General features: G+C 39.5%; 1 protein-coding gene across 1 annotated transcript in view; it reads left to right on the top strand.

Annotated features, from left to right (window-relative positions):
- Positions 1–42: 42 nt before the first annotated feature.
- LOC118175252 (hyaluronidase PH-20-like) overlaps positions 43–14167 on the top strand; it is a 36224-nt gene continuing 22099 nt past the window's right edge. Inside the window, exon 1 of the mRNA XM_035341241.1 lies at positions 43–89. The gene's annotated coding sequence lies outside the window, so the exon portion shown is untranslated. The remainder of the gene's footprint in view (positions 90–14167) is intronic.

Raw genomic sequence — 14167 nt, 5'->3', positions numbered from 1 at the left:
CAGTATAAAGGTAAGGTAACTTGGGAACAGGTAGTTCTGGTAGCTCTCTCCTGCAGAGCCTTGTAAGCAGCAGATCTCATCAGAACCAGGTAAAATCTCTGCATGAATTTGCTTATTTTGGTTTAAGCCTGCTACTGTTTGAGCTGGGTCATTCCTAAGCTAAGGGTGGGATTCGGGTGTATCCCATCTAACTTTTAGCTGCTGCCCTAGAGGGACATAGGACGCATGTACATCCTGTGTCATACCTGCCAACCCCATGGAGATATCTAGGATAGAACAGGGCAGTTCCTAGATGCTTGTAAATAGGCAAGTGGGTCATCACCAAGTGTTTTTACAACTGTTTGCACTGTTTTCAGGGGGAACTTAGCAGGCATTAATTTATATTTAGTCAAGAAATTTGTGTGTCCATTGGGACACTCAGAAAGATGGTTTGTAGTGCACTGCTAGCAATCATAATGAGGTAAGATGCTTACGTCTAGTATGCAGATGTTACCGAACTCCTAAACTCCTCTGCTCAGCTATTTCCTAGCTGTTCAGACCACTGTGTTCCTTCAGCACATCAAGCTTTCCTAGTAATGTCTCATCACCAGCTGACTCCTCTTGACATGTGGCTACTGGGACACACATTTCAAACCCATGGCTTGGTAGGATTCTCTGGGATTCTCAACTATCTGTCCTGCAGATGACAACACTCTAAGTGTCTTTAGAGCATATTGCCTGGACATTTGAGGGACAGCCAGCTAATCTTGATAAACACCAACTGTATCCCATTTTATTCAACAGCCTAGTATTGTAGGCAATTCATCTGGAAGACTTGTTTGGTGCTCTTGTTTGGGAGCAGAGACCTAAACCCAGGCCTACTGTACATTTAAGCTTGGTGAATCTTCACATAGTCATGCAAAGAATAAGAGTTTATTCTGCTGAATCATTACAGTGTTGGGAAAAATAGAGAGCTTTTGTTCTTTGTACATACTATGTGATGCTGTTTGTAGTTGCTCAGAACAGAAAGCCAAAGATGATAGTATCAGGGGACTGTGAGAGCCAGCAACTCTATGACAGATTGACAGCTGAAAGCTGAGGTGACCCCAGCACAGGTTATGCCCTTACCAAAGGGTGCAGTCCCATGGGGGCTGTACATGGAAAGCAGATCTGGGTGCTGGTAACAGGGATCCATCAACAGCCCCAGACAAGGCAAGTGATGTGCCAGGTTCAGGGGTTGTTCAGGGAGCCCAGTCAGAAGCAGCAGGAGATGGGGCCAGAGATGAGATGGTGGTGTGGGTCCAAGGGATGCACACAAGAGACAGGAACAGGGATGGAGAAGTTGGCACCCCTGCAAAATTGCTGGGGTAAGAAATGACAGCCTTGACCTTAGCTGAAACGGGGTACTGGGCCATAGGCAGGAGTGGAGGGATGCCCCAGGGGAGGGTAGGCAGGGGCAAAAAGTCCATTAGTACCCTCAGGGCCGTAATAGAGAAGTGTTTCAACTCCTGTTGAATAGTCACCAAGATATAGAAAATAAGGGCTGCAGACATGAGATGAGCAATGCCATGAGAAGCTTTGCAAGCAGTAGCAATGAAGCTGCGGCATGTGTATCGTTCCTAAAACCTTGGTGTAGTAGGAAGGAGGCTCAGATTCTCTAAATTCCCACTAATGTTTGCTAGCTGGATGTTTATTTTGAGAAAGGCAGGTCAAGAGAGTGTTTTGAAACTTACAGGTAACACATTTGCAGACATGGATGAAGTGCTGGATTAAGATCTCTTGAAACTGCTCTTGCTTCTGTCCTTATTTTGTGGTCATAGGAAAGTCTGTGATTATTTTTCACTTTCAAAGAATTGCTTAATTCATCATCTTCATGAGATTTGTTGTAGAAATACAATCACCAATTACTCCTAACAATATTTCTTTGTCCGACTGGAATTTGCATATTTACTAAAGCAATGTCTGTCTCATTTAATTTTGAATTGAATAGAGAAAGGTCGGGAATGTAGAGAAAGAAAAATACAAGGAAAATTAAAACAGATTTGAGGGAACCTCCTTTAGTAGCGAGATAAATAAAGCAAATGAGTAGTTACCACACAGAATCTCTACTGACAGGTTTAGAAAACCCTCCAAATCACTTAGCACTTAACAACCAAGACATTCTATTTGTTTATTCACAGTTCCCTCAGTTTTTGCACATTTTAGCACAAAGCTTCAAGTATTCTAACTAGCCAGAAGAAAATAAATAAATCAGGATCTGTATGAACAGAAATAGCAAGTAACTCAAAATATACATTGCTCCCTTTGGGAAAAAACAGCTGAACTCTGTGAATAGTGCTTACTAAAAATTGTTCTGGAGGATACTGAGCATCATTTCACAAATAAATAGCTCTATTTGTCAAATTTATTTACACGTCCATAGACAGGCCTTCTATAAACATTATAGCATTGGTTCCTGCTCTTCATAGTGTTAATGATGATAACAAGACTAGGTGTCTGAATTTTATTGTGTACATTAATTCTCACTGGTTTGGCAGTGTACATGGTAAAATATCTACTTAACAGACATAAGTACGTGGTATAATACAGAAAATAACTCTCAGAACTGACACATAGTCAAGATGATATCTTCCAACTAAATCACTGACAATAGTAATGGTAGGAAGATTCCAAAAAGTCATGTACTTCTCTCGAAGAGACAAAGTTAGGGAAAGAATGTGATGCTGGCAAGTAGACAAACTCAATTATTACAACGTGGTAGAGCCTGTTAATCTTTGGCAGCTCATTGTGTTTGCACATGCAATAAAGAAAGTGCTTTCACTTGAAAATATTCATATGAAGGTAATAAAATCATCTTTTATGCAGTTGAGCAATATATGAAATAGAATAGTTTTTCTGCTGTATTTACATCTGTTGCTAAAATAAGAAAGCATCTTACAGTGTCACAACAAGGCCTGTTGTATCCCTGTTTATCAGTATGCTGGGGGGCATAGGTACTGGTAAACTTGTTACTATTAGTTTAACATGTAAGTAGCATAAAGAGCCCATAAGCAGGCCCTTTTTATTACTGTTTGTAGTAATAGGACAAGGGGTTATATTATCTAAAAGAGGGTAGATTTAGATTAGATATCAGGCAGAAATTCTTTACTGTAAGTGTGATGATACACTGGAACAAGTTGCCCAGAGAAGCTGTGGATGCCTCGTCCCTGGAGCTGTTCAAGGCCAGGCTGGATGGGGCTTTGAGCAACCTGGTCTGGTGCAAGTGTCCCTAGCACCAGCACCTAGCAGAGGGGTTGGAACTAGATGATGGTTAAGGTCCCTTCAAACCCAACCCAACCCAACCCATTCTATGATTCTATGAATCATAGATTCTAGAATTGCAATTCTGTAATTCTATGATAAATCCAATCAACAAAGCAAGATTTTAGAAGTGAGAATGCAAGTTGTTTTTTTTTTTCTTTTATTAAATCATAAATAAAATTTCACTAATTAAAGTATAACTCATCCTTTTCCTAACAAGATGAGTAGGAAGAAAAGTGCAACAGGCAGTGTAGGAACCTATGAGTTCAGAATTCAGTGACTTTTCCCCTAGATTAAGATCCTGAAGGGCAATGCTCTGGCCATGATATGCCAGCTGCATATATGCCAGCTGCATATACCAGCCCCCAGCTGCAGAGGAGCACACCAGTGGAGGATCCAGATCTGTTCCTGCTCAGGATCATGTCAGTGCTACTAGCCAGGTTTAACCCTCAGAGCCAGGGCAGACACAGGGCTTCTGCCTATGTGTTTCTCACAGGCAATGGGCAAGGCCTGGGAGAAAAAAAAAAAAAAAAAAAAAAGATTAGGAACAACTGTGTGAGAGCTTAATTTTCAACTTTTCAACTTCATTTTCCAGCAGTTATGCCCTCTTATTTCCAAGGGATTCAGATAATGTAACCCAGATGCTTCTCTGGCTATCACTTCAGAGATTCAAAAGTGGTTGTTTTTTTTACTTCTTCTTTTTTTTTTCTTTTTTTTTTTTTTCCTTCAGTCAGGAAATGAAAAAGTCCTTTTATAGCTGCTTTATTTCAACAGATGATTTTGCCGTCAGCTTTTCAACTTCTAACTAAATACAAAATGAAAATGAAAAGTCATTTCAACTGACAAACAAACTTTTCCCAGACTCTTTCAATATTGTTGCAACTTTCTCCCCTCTTTTTACTGAAATTTTATGATGGGCAAAAATTAAATCATTTTATACATCTTAAAAATATATTTTATTAAAAGTAGTAGCACTTCTTTAATGCAAAGCAGCTTTTCTAGCAGCTGTGCCTCCCACACTTTAAATACTAAATTCAAACTACTCTTTAAAACATTTATTAGACATGTTCTTTAGAATGCTCATATCCTCTGCTCATTTCCATGTGTGTAGAGGGTGTTCGACATTTTAAAGCCAGCGATGTTTAGAATGCAAATAAACATGCAAGGGTAATATTTTTTTCCTAACATTTGCACTGTGGACATGTTTGAGAACGTATTTAACCAACAAGCTCCAGCTGATTTAAGTAGAATTCAGTCTTTGAAATGCTTTTCAGCCTAAATGCTTAATTAGTTCTTAGGATCTAAAGCTTACTCCCTCCACTCTAATGTATATTGATAATGATAATTCAGGAATTACAGTATTGAAAATAGGATTAGGAAATAACATCCAAATTAAGAGAGAAGTGGATTCAGTAACTGACCAGCACCTTTCAGTGATCCTTCCCCAAAACTCTAAAAAATGCTAAGTTTGAATTCTTGGAAAAAGAGTAGAGAATTTTCTTTTTCCTGTCACAGTCAATGCACCTTGCCACAATTTCACTTTTTAAATTGGAAATAGAAATAGCAACGGATACCGCAAGAAATCCTTCATCCGACGATCCCACTAAACTCATGAACAGAGAAATTACTAGAAATTGAATTAGACAACTTTACTTGGGAAAGTTGCCTCGTTCAGGAAACTTTGTTGAGTTTCAGTTACTGTTGGATAGCTTTTTGCAAGCTGATCAAAGCTTCTGAATATTTAGCACTCTGAATTTCCTTTTATTTATGAACCCCTCCCCCCCCCCCAATATTGGTAGTTATGTATATAACTTCAGATTTTATACTTTAAACAGCAATTTAGGCAACATTGAAAGTTTGTCATATTAAAAGGTCACAAAAGCAGATACCAAGTTTATTGGCTTTGGGCAGAATTGAAGGTTTTTCCCTTTGGGGCTTGAATGCTGTCAGTTTTCTGCACTGCAAAAAAGCAAATACCTCAAAGAACTTCTACTCGAAGGTTCACAAGCCAGCTGTTCCTTTCTACCACATATAAGCTGCAAGACTCAACAAAACATTGCTATCCCCCACTGCTTCAGCAAAACTCTTCTTCTCCCTCAATTATCTGCTTTAATTCTGCAAAAATTCTCCATATTCCCTAGCCAGAGGTTTTATCCAGCTGAGTTCAGTGATAGACATTCACCCATCGGCAAACACAGCTGCTTCTGAAATCGTGCTTGACTGGAATATATCCCTGAGAGGTGAGCGGTATAATAAGGTTTTCTTTCTCATAGTGAAAACTTTGTGTGAGTCTGTTCTGCAGGACTAAGCTACTTAGGAATACCAACAAGAGTCACAATGGCTAATGGGTTTGTAAGCTGATTTACATAATGAGAAATCTGTATTAATGTTAACTAATTAAATTGGGAAAATGATGATTGAAAGAAAATATATTCTTCCCTTTAGAAAATTGAAAAATACATGGAAATTCATATAATTGCATTATTGCCAAAAAAGCTGAGTGTCAGGCTACAAGTTGGGGAAAACAGTTTGTATGCTTGTGTCATGAAATACAGTGATCCAAAACAGAAATTTAGGCCAAATGTTAGGAACCTTTTTCAAAGGGTCCAGTGATACTGTGAATTCTTTGTGCAGCAATCTTTACATTGCAGATTGCATTCAGACCCATCATGGTTACCACTGCTGTGCAGAGAGCTCGGCCTACCCAGGAGCACAGGCTGGCAGGGCTGGGTTTCTGAAGATGGTGAAAGCACAGAGTGAGCGCTGGTGATGGGCAGGACAGGACAACTTGTTGATTCCCCTGCACCAGGATACCTGCCAGCCACGCGGTATCTCTGTTGGAGGGCTCTTACACACCAGTGTCCTGCCACTTCCCTCCATAAATGTAATCACACACTGTTGACCAGTGGAGGTCCTATTAGACTCTTCTATAAGGACAAAGATGTGATAATGACAGTATTAGAGGAGTCAGAAAGGGCAGAACCAGAAAGAAGGATTTCAAGCAGCTTTGAATTGGACCCTTTAAAAATATCTTACTCTTTGGAAAGAGCAGGGATTTTGTCTGTAACCGTTTTGTATGCAAACATGGTGAGGGTGTGCGTGTACCCCTTCTGACTGCAAGTTCCTCTGAAGGGACACCAATGTAATTGCAGGTTGGGTCACACCAAATACCCTGGATACGTGATCCGAGCACCTGGGCCATTAAGACAGAGCAGCCAAAAAAGAGAGGGAGGATCTCGTTGCCTGCTGCCCACATTAGCTGCGCCTGAAAGTGGAGGTCATGGATCCTGGGTAGCCTCTTGTTGTGGCTGTGAAAAAAAAGCTTCAAATCGCAAACAGCCCTGCACCCCCACCCAGGGGCAGCGACCAGCGCCGGCTGTTAGAGTTGCTTGAACGTTTGTGGCTCCAGGCATTTTGCTGCCTGACACATCTCATCATCTATCGACCTAAATTCCATTTTTGCAGTTGCTGCAGGGCATTCACAGAAGGCTGACTCCACTTTGAAGATAGAAATGTTATAAATGTCAAACACCCCCGTGATTATTTAATGCAAATTTATATTGTACCAGTCATTTACATTATAGGAATCAAAATGCTATAGGTCAGCCAAAGGTCAAAAGTCAACATTTTCTGCCCCAAAATGACGTGCCACTGAAAACTCTCTGACCAACTCTTAAGCTGAGCTCAGGTAGAAGAGCTGATAGATGCCACCCATCCTTTCCTCAGATGCTCTACATGAAGCTTTCAAAACCACCATCAAGTTGTTACACACTGCCTTCCTGTGGCTCCTGAAAATACTTTCACTCCAAGTCTCGCCACAGAAATGCATCACTGCAGAGTGACTGCTCCTGTGATCCATTCACAAAGTGATCCTCTTGCTCAGCTCATGGCAACCTCAACAGCTCCAGCCCACTAAATTCTTTAGATCCTAAGTCTTTGTTTAGATCTACAGCCTGGCCCTACTCATTAAAGTCAGTGAAAAAGAGTGCATTAATTTTATTGGCACAGGATCAGTTCCTCAGGCAAGTGATTTTATCAGTTCTTTTGTTTGTGTTTGTTTTAGAAACGAGTAAATGGACTAAATAAACATATTTACTTAAAATTATTCTCTCTTCTTTGTACCTTTCCATTAGCAACCTATAATTTTTACCATTTGTCTGCCTTATTTTTCCCCTCCCATCCTATTTCTAAACTGTTTGTTGAAATTTCTCACATAAGGCCAAGTTCTCTTCTTTCCACGTAATTAAGAAAGAGTGTGGTGTCAGAGGGTGCTGGTTTTTTTCAAACTTTGCTTCTATTCTGCAGTGTTTTAGTTTCCCTTGCATGAAGAAATTCAGAGTTATTCACAAACTAAAGCAAGAAAAGACCTCTCTCTGCTTGATTTTCCCTCAGAGACAGTAAGAGCCACTGAATATGTAAAGCGTATTTGCTGGGCACTGGAGCACATTTTCTGAGTTGGTAAATCTTCTCAGGGGATTTGTTGTAGTAAATTCCTCAGGTTTCATAGGCCAGTGGGCATAATAGGGTAAACTTAGTGGTAACAATCAGAGAAGGAAAAATCTTTCTCCCTCAAGGAAAGAAAGATAGCTGGAATAACATAAAATAACATAAATAAAATAACATAAAATAAAATAACATAAAGCACTGGCTCAGTGAAAGAGAAGTATTTAGGAAAAGAAATGCTAAGAGAGAATAACAAATATCAGTGGCTGGCAAGCCATCTACCTGAAAAAAAAAATCTAAATTTTATGTGATCTCATGAAGCGATATCCCAGCATCTGCAATATTGCCAACTGGCCTAAACAGGACCCTTCCTTAAAAATACATTAAGCAAGTTAGAGAAAAAAGAACATGAAAAGGAATTGAAGAAATCACCATATACATAAAAAAATAAGATAAAAATTATTGATTACACAATGACTCGTGGTAAAAGGGGACAAAATCCTAGACTATCAAAAAATCTCTATAGATATCAAAGGTTATAAAAGAAGTCAGTGGATCAACCTAGGAAAGGAGGGAATGTCTGCTGAATAGTAGGGTAAAGTGAAAGTTGTAAGCTGTGATGTGCTCTCAGAAATATATGAAAAGAATATGTGAGGTAAGGGAAACATACACTGTTAAGGAAAAGACCAAGTGACCTATTAAACTTAATCTCACTCTAAGATTCTGACAGCTATTTTCAGAGAAAGAAATGTCACTAACCTCAATATCGTTGACAATTTCAGTAAAAGAAGTTGATCAGTCACCTTGTTTCTGAATAAGAAAAATACAAAATATTTTATTTACCGTGTAAATTATCATCGCCTGAATTATTTTGGGTGCAAACGAAAGGAATGGACGCATTTTAGGCCATCACAACTCATTCTGCAATTTTCTAATCCCTGCAGTGCGACAAAGAGACATTCCCTCACAACTGTAGTGCTATTAACCGCAAAAAGATGCCAGGTTGTTTCATATCATCCCCCTGAATCCTCCCTGCCTCCCTCAGCAGAACCGATGAGAATGATGCTCATTGTCAAACACGCTTCTGTGCGCTGGGCCAAAGTTAATTACACAGGACTTAGGCTGGCTGAGAAGTACTTAACATCCAGCACGTGACAGCACTCACCGTGTTGGGAAATGAATGACCGGCACCATCCTACTAACGCATGATGTAACCATTAACTCAAGGGCAGTCACAGAGAAAGCCATAAAGGAGGTAAAGTCAGTAGAGCATACACACTATTTGCTAAGTGCCAGCTGTTAACCCAGGGTAGTGAGTTAATTTTTAAAGGCAGAATTTGCCATTAGAGAGCCATGCGTACTCCCACGGATCCCAGATGGATTGCACCTTGCTGGGATATAACACCCAGTCTGGGGGCAGCGAGGATGGTGCAAACAATTTTTCTTCCTGGCCTTGTCTGTCGTCATTACCTCTTTTGCTACATTTTACGAGTTCGGCTTCCAGATGGCAATTTATAGCCTAGCTGAATAATAAAAAAGGGTAATTTTTCTCCCTGTTTTGTAGACGCATTCTGTCATTGGGATATACAATGTATATCACAGCAATGTACGTCATGTTTTCAAACATGCTGAAAAAGCACAGACGACAGACTAGGATGAATTTTCCCTTGCATCTTTTACCTATGGTGGTGTGGAGAAGGGATGGAGGAATTGCTGGCTCCTCTCCCCTACCTCCCGCGTTCTGAGCGGCTGACATCGCATGCATGGACCCACACCTCAGGGCCAGCCATGTGGAAGGGCAGCCGCCCATATAGATAAGGACAATGTCTGCTACTGGGTTTCCAACAGGAAGTTCCTTTACTTTGGTTAGCTTTGGTATTTGATTTTGAAAATAAATTAATTTAAAAGGGTGGTTCCTTTGCTTGCAAATGTTTTAGGACTGACTTTGGGTAATCAATCTCTGCGGTAAACTAGTTCAGAGCTGTTCAATTAGTTTATGGTACTGGCTGATGAACAGTCTCAGGAGCTGTAAGCATTCCTGATTTTCTGAAACTACATTTCTGGCCCCACTGCTGTAGTTAATAAAGCTGAGGGGTTTGTATGTGTGTATGTTTGTATGCATGAACTCCTGAAATGAGTGGTATCTGCATTCATTTTCTCTGGGTCACTCGATGCTGAATCTGCCCTGGTTGCTTCTCAGACCCTGTTGATGAGCATGCCTATGTCCTATACCTGTTCTTTATAAAAATAACTTGCACAGGGTATTATTGCAGCAAGTTGATTATAATTGTTTATATAGTGGGCAACTTTAGAGCTAACTTGGTACGGGTAGTGCTTTCGTTAAACTGTCTAATGCTGTATGTTTTTTTGGAAAAGTCATTAATATCCATGTTACCATGTTATCATTTTACTTTTTTTTTTTTTTTTTTTTGTAGCTTTTCCCCTTTCAAGTGGGTAATTATTAGAATTTATCTGTATACAATTTTATTGATATTTAGGCTACACATCAAGTATTCAGTCATGTAGTATCTTGGAGAAAATGCTGGTAAGCCTCTAAAATATACAGTTCTGCCACAGTGGGTCCCTAGCACACCTTCAGACCAGGCACTGATTCTCAAGCCGAGTAATTTTTAAGATGATAATCACGTTGTCCTTTATCACATCCTGATTAGTGCAATATAGTGCAGAAAGTGCTTCCATCTCTGAGAGACAGAAATTACTTTTCATTTTTTGTGTGATAAGTGACTATTTAGGCCTTACCTAATCTCCATACTTTACCTCTCCTGCACTAATTAGAGGCCTGCTCTCATTAGGTACCATCTGCAGCCAATGGATAGAGACAGACACCTGGTGATTCCTCCCCCCTCACCTGTGTTCAGGATTGGAGATGAGGCTGAGAGGTTCCTGCAGGGCGAGTCTGGGATGACTGCATTCCTCAAGTAGGCACCTCAGCCAAAAATGCCTGAAGTTACCTGGGTGAACTGCATCATAGCATCTAATTCTTACAATTTTAACCATTTATGTGTTAGGTCTGTGGGCCCAGCTATGCATCCATGATTTACTCAGTCATCAGAGGGAGATGGGATATCCTGGCAAAGATAAAGCTACTAGATGGTAACTGATACACAGATACAGCGAAACACGCTCTAAAAGTTTCTTACTTTTTTCATCAACCACAAATAGTGTTTGGAGTAACTATCTTGGAATAGGCACCTAACTTTAAGACAGATGAGAGAAATCCCTTCCTAAGTGATAAAGGAAAGTATCAATTTAGCAGCTCAATAGACTGTAGCGATCTTTTAGCTTATCCAGTAGGATAAAACAGGCAGCAGGATACAAGCTTCCCTATAATGTTCAGTGAGCTTCATTCAAAATTACTAGGCTCTGACTTGCCAGAAGAGTGGGGAAATAGCTCAGTCTTCATTGACATTAACTCAATTACTTTCAACTGTACTGTAACTTTTATGTCAGAGAGCTAAACAGTCACTATGCTGATATTATGTAATGTAGCAGGTAGTTAAGATCGAGTAGTTCAGATATTAGCAGAGTAGAATGGAACTGAGCTTTCAACTTAATTGTGATGCTGTGATAGAAGAAAAAAATAGATTTCACTGTAGATACTTTGAATCCTTAAAGAGAAAGGATGAAGAAAGGACCAGTATTGCTTGAACAGGGGATAAAGATTACAGGTTTCAGAAAGATTTCAAATTCCTTAAGCCTTGATCACTTATTTTTGGTAACAATACCTGTAATAGATTTTTAGTGCTTTTTAATGTCATGTTTAAGCATTTAAAATCTCTTAAAAGCCCTCGTAATCTGTAACCATAGTTCGTGCAAGTGTGAACAACCGGCTGCTACTCTGAGAAATTCCTCCCAAGGCTACGCACACCAGCCTTGGAGAAGTGGCTTACTATTGACGCGTGGGGCCCGAGATGTGGCAGAATGAAGATCAAGTCCTTAAAGCTTATTCTATTGTTACTGGCTGCAGTGTGCAGAAATTCAAAGTTTGGTTTTGCTCAAGGAAGAAATAAATTATCTTGAAGCTGATGTTTTCATCTGGGCAACTGGGAAAAAAAAAAAAAAAAAAAAAAAAGTCATGGCCCTGTATTTTTAAACCTACTTTTTAATTCTGGCTAGTGCAGTGTCTAAGTAACTGTCTTGGAACTGCTGATTAAAATTTCTGAATGACTAAGGAAGGGTAAAGAGATTTCAGTGCTTATGGAAAAAAATACGTGTCACCGGAAACTGGCAGGCAGCTTTGGAAATGAGGACTGTGGTCCCTGTATCTCTACACTGACTTTCAATGAGAAAGTGCACAGCCTTTAAAGGCTTTATCTAGCAGCCAGTCCTGTGGTATGTCTCATCTCTTGAATTATTATGTTGTCTGACATACCTGTAGCTAAAAGGCATTATGTATCAGTCAATCTAAAGAAAATAATTTGAAGTCAGACACGTTTAAATACTGCAGAATTCAAAGAACAGACTCCTGAGAAGGTTCTTTGGAGATCATCTGATTATCCCAATTTCCAAAGTTACGATTTCTTATAACTATAGCTTCTTTGAAAGATTTCCCATCTCTCCGTTCCTTCATCTGTTTTTAGTCCTTCCCCCCTTTCACACCTATTAAAACAGCCACATTTTCCTTTTCTCATCTAAAGACTAAATAAAAGTCCTTTGTTCCCTCAGTCTGGGGGCTTTTTTACATCTTTCTGGTACTAATGTGTTTTCCTGATCATTTCCCCCCCCCCCGGTGGTTTTTTTTTTTTTTCCAACAAATTACTTCAACATAATATTTCTGCTTATATCTAACCAGTATTGAAATATTTACAAGAAAAAGAAGCTGGTTTAGGCCAAAAGAAAGCTGTAAATTAATGATCTCATACTCCAAATTAGTGCCGTGTTCTGGTTTCATGACACTTGCTCTGACCCAAAGAAGCTGACGCAGACTCAGCATACAGAAAGTGGATCTGGACAAGTTCTTAGAAAGTGACCATGAGGTAAGACTCACCTTTCTCTCCCACCTGGTGCTGCAGATAAAGCGCTGCCTGCTTTAGCATCCATCATGTAAACACCTCCTCCTATGCAAAGCTGCAGGTATTTGAAGCAGTGAAGCCGCACCAGAGCAAGATGTATATTAATTGACCGTAACAATATTCCCAAGATATCCAGCATTGGGTCATAGATAATTATAGTTATAAATTATAAAACTGTTTAACTAGTGAATAAAAGGTTGTCTGCTAAATGCTGTAGTGAAATGGTTGTACATCCTATGGAAATACAAAGTGATTGACTTTGTGGTGCTTCTGGTGGAGGGTCCAGTGGAACAATGCAGATCAGGGAGGCAAGTATTGCACTTACACAGAACACGCACAATAGCAGCCTTCATTGTATGGAGCTCAAATGTATTTGTGAAATATCTCGAAAATGAATGATTTCCCTAATATTTCCTTAATAAAGTCCTACTACTATAATAAAGTCCTACAGTAAAGGTTTAAGAAACAGGAGGCTCTAATGAACTGTTATCCATTATCAATTTCCTCTTTTATCTGGGAGTGCATGAAGTAATGTGAGAGGAGAGAAAGAGCTGCCACTTTCACACGCATGTACTGCTGATATAGGACTCATGCTGAAATTCCGGCAGGATTTCCCCAGCTTGCAAAATCTTCCCCCTTTCTCAGGAAACTGATCGTTTCCTTTATGTTCAGAGAAACATCTGTCATAGATTATTTACTCAGTGGGTTTTGGGGGGATTTTTGGATTTTTCTTCCTTCTGTGTTGACGAAACATGATCTACAACAATCCTACATAAAGCTTTTGTACTTCTAAGTCTCTGTCTTGCTCTCATGTTCTGGTTGTTTCATAATGATCATATTACAAATGGTTTTGCTGGCAAGTTCAAATCCGCATGTAGGGGTCTGAAAGATGGAACTGGAAATAAACGTTTCACTCTGTTTTATACAAGTATTCCAGAAGTTCATATATCATCTTTACATAGATGATTGTAGAGCAGAGTCAAGCATAGAAGAAACTGTAATGGTTCTCAAATGCCTAGTTGAAGAGTATCAAAAATACCCTCCAGTAATTCTATTTTATATTGCAAAGAATTAAACTATTGGAAATCAAATGCAGTCTAGATATGAACGTCTCACAGAAATAGCTATTTCCTAAAGCTATTCATTCCTTCAGGGCCTAAAAATATTGGGCAATGCCATGTTGAAGTGTAATTTTTATAACGTACAACGTTTTGGGACTCTGTATGATAAATAACCCCTAAACATTGCTGCCACCATTTCACTTGCCATGGGTCTCCCTGAATTTGTTTTGGCACTGGTCTTTATGACTCCAAGTAGTTCTTTTTATGCCTTTAGTATGTAGATGGGTAGCCTGGGAAGACACTTACCGTTCCTATAATGTTTTGCAATCCAAATGAACTGCTACCTCTGCA

Source organism: Oxyura jamaicensis, chromosome 1 (assembly GCF_011077185.1).
Source record: "Oxyura jamaicensis isolate SHBP4307 breed ruddy duck chromosome 1, BPBGC_Ojam_1.0, whole genome shotgun sequence".
Classification (NCBI taxonomy): domain Eukaryota; kingdom Metazoa; phylum Chordata; class Aves; order Anseriformes; family Anatidae; genus Oxyura; species Oxyura jamaicensis.
The sequence above is the reverse complement of the archived record's forward strand: the minus strand, read 5'-3'. Positions and strand labels throughout refer to the sequence as shown.